At 34.5% G+C, this 5,671-nt stretch overlaps 1 pseudogene; it reads left to right on the forward strand.

Annotated features, from left to right (window-relative positions):
• The first annotated feature begins 612 nt into the window (after window positions 1–612).
• Window positions 613–5,086, forward strand: LOC143614479 (vacuolar-processing enzyme beta-isozyme-like; annotated as a pseudogene).
• The last annotated feature ends 585 nt before the right edge of the window (window positions 5,087–5,671 follow it).

The following is a 5,671-nucleotide window of genomic DNA, read 5'->3' on the forward strand; positions in this document are numbered from 1 at the left end:
ATCTCAAGAAATTCTTACTCTTTACCACTAAATCTATTATTATTTCTGAAATTTCGATTTTTACTCAGAAAGCTAGGGCTTTTATTTACAAAGTTTCGATTTTGATCCTATGTGTGTGAGGCCGCCAAGCAAGATTGTCCACATCTATTATTGATTTTGAATCATTGTTCTATTGATCAAGTATTATTTTAATTGGGGTTAGTGCTCTGAAGGACCTGATGGTGGAGATGGCGGTGATTTCAGGTGGCGGGGTTATTGCGGAGATCGGTTGCGTTTTAGGGGGGGGGGGGGATTATTTATTTATATGTTTAATCTTTTATTTAATTAATAAAATGTTTTTTTAATTAGATGGATAAAAAGACCAATTTGCCCTCATGTGCAAGGCGCATGACAGGACTTAACGAAAAAATATAACTGGGTTAGGGCTAAAGGATAAACGCTGTTGGATTTAACGTAAAGGATAAAACATATCAATTTTGAAGATAAAGGACAAACAATGAAATTCAGTACAAACATAAATGACAATTTCTGTAATTTTGTCTATATATAATATGTGTGTGTCAGTTGAAACTATCAAAACTTATAAATTCTATCATTTTGTTTTTGTATAGCATGGCGAGTCACCTCATGTCATTACTATTTATTCTGGTTGTGGTAAAATTATCTGATACTAACAGATTGAACTTGTTCAATTCCTTCACATCGGTTATCCAACCGAAAGCCGATAGCACGACTTGGGCCGTTCTAGTAGCCGGTTCAAATGGGTACAACTATCGTCATCAAGTTAACATCATTTACGATATTTATGTATGTGATACAAGATTTCAAAAAGTAAAAGCTAACACCTGGTATATGTTATGAATTCAGGCAAACGTTTGTCATGCGTATCAAATCCTTAAAAAAGGTGGGTTAAAGGATAAAAACATAATTGTTTTTATGTTTGATGATATTGCAAATAATCCAAGAAATTCTATGCCCGGTGTCATAATTAACAGCCCCAAAGGATCAGATGTGTACGCTGGTGTTCCAAAGGTATGAGAAAATTGTCACAATTATTTTTTTGTTATAGTTCTCAAAAGAAAGACAGTTTAATATTAACACTGACATGCTCTTTGCAATAATGAAATTATCAAACTTTTAAACCTGCTGAAGCTTTTGATAATCTATAAGTAAAATAAAAAAGAAATTAAGGAAGATGCAATAAGTGAATAAATATCTATCCTTTTGCAAAAGCTATATTATTTGCCAATGTTTAAGAGTTGGTGGTGGGAAAAAAAGCTAGCTAAAATTTGTACAATAATGTTTAATATGGTTGCTTCAAATGTGTTAGGACTATACCGGAGAAAGTGTGACCGCCGAGAATTTCTATGCGGTGCTTCTTGGCAATAGTACAGCGGTAAAAGGTGGAAGCGGGAATGTGGTGGCAAGCAAACCTAACGACAGGATCTTTGTGTACTACACAGATCATGGCGCCCCTGGATTACTTGGTACTGGGTTACAATTTTTTGTATAGTCAACCAAGATCAAAATGTCAATTTATTATATATTAATTCCTATGTCAATATATTATATTAGGTATGACATACACGCCCGTTTACGCTAATGATTTCATCCAAGTTCTGATTACAAAGCATCGAGTGGAACATATGATAAGATGGTAAGATACATTTTGCTCTTAATTGATTACTCTTAAGCTAATTTTCAGTGGTGAGAAAGGATACAGTCATTTGAATGTTAAATGCAGGTGATATACGTTGCAGCAAGTAATAGTGGAAGTATGTTTGAAGGTTTGTTACCAGACAATCTGAACATATATGTATTAACATCAGCAAATGCAAACGAGGGTAGTTATGCCACATATTGTCCGTATGATACGGAAAATCCTTCACCTCCAGATAGAGATGTTCAAAACGGTTTGGGACTAGGAACCGGAACCGGTTCCTAACCGGTTCCTATATTCAAAACCACCTTTTAAACCGGTTCCAGGCTCGAACCGGTTAGGGAACCGAACCAGTTCTCCCACCCTCGGACCCCTAACCTATCTAACCGGTTCTTACCGGTTCCTAACCCGGTTCCTGTACCGTAACCGGTCAAAAAAACGGCTATTTTTGACCCCAACCGTCAAAAAACGGCCAAAAAACGTTTAGGAACCGGTTCCGGTTCCAGAACCGGTTCCGGTTCCTACCCGCCCCCACTCAGAAATGCAAGAACCGGTCACGGATCATCGGGTTGAATCAGATAGGGTCCGGTTCCTACAAAAAACGGGTAGGAACCGGTTCGGTTCCACCGGTTCGGTTCCACCGGTTCGGTTCCAGGAACCGGTTTTTTTGATCATCTCTACCTCCAGAGCTTCACAATTGCTTAGGTGACTTGTTCAGTGTTTCATGGTTGGAAGACAGGTATTTTCTCAAGCACTACTTTTGTTTAGTGAGCGTCTTGTGTATTAAATTATTGTTTAAGCAATTGATTTAGTCACATCTTCTTAATGTTTTAGTGACTCACAAGATTTGAGGCATGAAACCTTGGAACAACAATACTCCAAGGTTGGCATCATGATTTACTTATCTTTTAGTTTTCTTGATTTAAAAGGTGTGGATTTACTAGTATTAATTAGAGGTGACAATGTGAGTGGGTTGGGTTGGGTTGGGTTGGGTTTGGGTGATGGGTCAGGATGGGTAGGTGTCAGGATGGTATGAGGTCAGGATGGATTTTTTAAATAGAGGGTTAGGATGGATATGGGTCAAGATGGGTAAAGCTAACCCATCTTGACCCAAGTGAAGGTTGAAATACAAAGTGTTTTAAAAACTCCTCAAAAAAATATTCAAAAAAACTATTAAAAAAATAATAACTCAAAATATAAATAAAAAACGCAAAATGTAAAATAACTAAAATGTTTCCCCCGTCATCCTAGTTCATTAAAAAAAAACCGTTTTGTGCCGGTTCAGGTTCGAGTTTTTCGGGGTTTTTTTTCGGTTCGGTTTTGTTTTTTTTTTTTTTTTTTCATTTCGGCCTGTTTCGGTATTTGCTCGGTTTCAATGATTTGGGTTTCGATTTCTCCGTTTTTTCGCTTTCAGTGTTGTTTTGTTTTAGTCAGTTTTTTCGGTTTCATTTCGTTTTTTTTGTTTCGTTTCGATTCATTTTCTTTTATTTTCGTCGGTTACATTTCAGTTTTTTGGTTTCGTTTTGGTAAGCTTTTTGATTGCATTTCGCTTTTATTTGTTTCGTTTTGGTCAGTTTTTCGGTGTCATATCGGTTTTTTTGTATCGTTTTGGTCGTTTTTCTATTTTGGTTGAGTTTCGTTTAAGTTTTTTTGCTTCGTTTTGGTCGGTTCGGTGTTTTTGATTCGTTTTGATCCGGTTTTTAAATTGCATTTAGTTTTTTTTTATGTTTCCTTTTGGTCAGTTTTTCAATTTCAATTATGTTTCTTTGTTTCGTTTCGGTCGTTTTTCTATTTCAGTTCAGTTTTGTTTCGGTCATTTTTCTATTTCAGTTCAGTTTCGTTTCGGTCGTTTTTCTATTTCAGTTCAGTTTCGTTCCGGTTTTTTTGTTTCGTTTTGGTCGGTTCAGTGTTTTTGTTTCGTTTTGGTCGGTTTAGTGTTTTTGTTTTGTTTTGTTTTGGTCAGCTTTTCAGTTGCATTTCGCTTTTTTTGTTTCGTTTTGGTCGTTTTCTATTTCGGTTAAGTTTCGTTTTTGTTTTTTTGTTTCGTTTTGGTCGTTTTTCTATTTTAGTTCAGTTTTATTTTGGTTTTTTTTGTTTCGTTTTGGTCGATTCAGTGTTTTTTTTTAGTCAACTTTTCATTTGCATTTCGCTTTATTTTTTTTCGTTTTGGTCTACTTTTCGGTATCATATCGGTTTTTTTGTTTCGTTTTGTTCGTTTTTCTATTTCGATTTAGTTTTGTTTCGGTGTGGTCGATTCAATGTTTTTGTTTAGTTTTGGTTAGCTTTTCGGTTGCGTTTCGCTTTTTGTTTCGTTTTGGTCGTTTTTCTATTTTGGTTCAATTTCGTTTTTTTTTCGTTTTAGTCGGTTCGGGGTTTTTGTTTCGTTTTGATCGTTTTTTGGGTTTCGGATGAGTTTTGTTTCACACGTGATAGTTTGAGTATTTTGAATTAGATAAATTTTGGATAACTTGGATATTTTGTTTTGACCCATTTTAACCTATAAATGAAACTCACTTGTATATTTCTAACCAATCCTGACCCACTTGAAGAATTGTTATGATCCATCCTAACCCATTTAACTTTTAAAGTTTATCCATCTTAACCCAAAACAATCCATTTGGGTTGGGTTTGCCACCCTTAGTATTAATTGAGAAAAACTCACCCAAAATTATTTTAGGTGAAGGAGAGGACTTTAAATAAACAACACCCGTCCAATGGATCTCATGTAATGCAATACGGTACCCTGAGCATAAGCAATGAGATCGTTTCACGTTATCAAGGTTCAGCAGCTGGGAAATATTCTACGGACCAAATTCAAACATTTGACTCCCTGGGTGTTATCGACCAAAGAGACGCGGATCTTTATTCAATGTGGCATAAGGTACTTACTCTCAGATATAATGTGACACTTGATATGATAGCATATTGATGTTATCTCATATTATGTACAGTACAAAAAATCAACAAAGGTAACACATGAAAAGGAAGAACTACTCAACGAAATCAAAGAAATAACGGCATATAGGGCACAGATAGATAGCAGTGTCGATATGATCAAACGCAATTTATTAGGTAGTGGACATGGACAAGCGAGAGATGAAGGACTCGCCCTTGTTGATGATTGGGATTGTCTGAAATTTATGGTGAAGAAGGCTCACAGTTTCTCATTTAATTAGTATATCGTAAATTTAACGCGTGAAGTTTTTTTTTTCTTTTTGATTCTTAACTTCTTAAAATTGTTAATTGATTCAGGTTCGAACATTTGAGACATACTGTGGATCCTTGACTCAATACGGCTTGAAACATACTCGAACATTTGCTAACATATGCAACAACGGTGTTACAAAGAAAGCTATGGATGAAGCTACAAAGAAGTCGTGTAGCACATTTAAAATGGGGCAATGGGATCCTGCAACGGTAGACTAGAGGAAGAAAGTACACGATAATAATCGGGATACTTTTCAAGGGAGTTATGTATTTAAAAACTTATCAAGCCCAATTTAATAGTGTTGGGAAAAAAAGTTTAAATAATAAATCAATGATTCCGTAAAACAAATCGTAATTATTATTCTCGCTTACAATATAACATCTACCTATTCAAATAAAGTAAAATAATTGTAGACACGTATCGGTTTGTTATTAATCTTCACAATTTTTCCCCTCCAAAACTAATGTATGCTATAGACCTATAATTATTCAATATCCTTTTACACACCATTTATATTATATCTATTACATGACTAAGTTATTCACTTTTATTTTTAAACTTTATTTATATTATATCTACAAACTTTTATAAAAATAAATATTTACGTATTATACTACTATACATTGTTAGAATATATTTCACAAAATACTTGGTGAAATCCAAAAATCATAGGTATATAAATAACTAATTAAACAGGGTCGAGGGATATGAAGTCCATAAATAATTTTAAGGACGATGTTCTAAAGGAAATTATATTGGGCAATTAATGTGTTTTAAATGAAATTTTTTCTATAAAAAGGAAA

The sequence above is a fragment of the Bidens hawaiensis genome, unplaced genomic scaffold (genome assembly GCF_021521415.1).
Source record: "Bidens hawaiensis isolate Kalapana, Puna unplaced genomic scaffold, B.hawaiensis_p1.1 tig00040073_1, whole genome shotgun sequence".
In the NCBI taxonomy this organism is placed as follows: Eukaryota; Viridiplantae; Streptophyta; class Magnoliopsida; order Asterales; family Asteraceae; genus Bidens; species Bidens hawaiensis.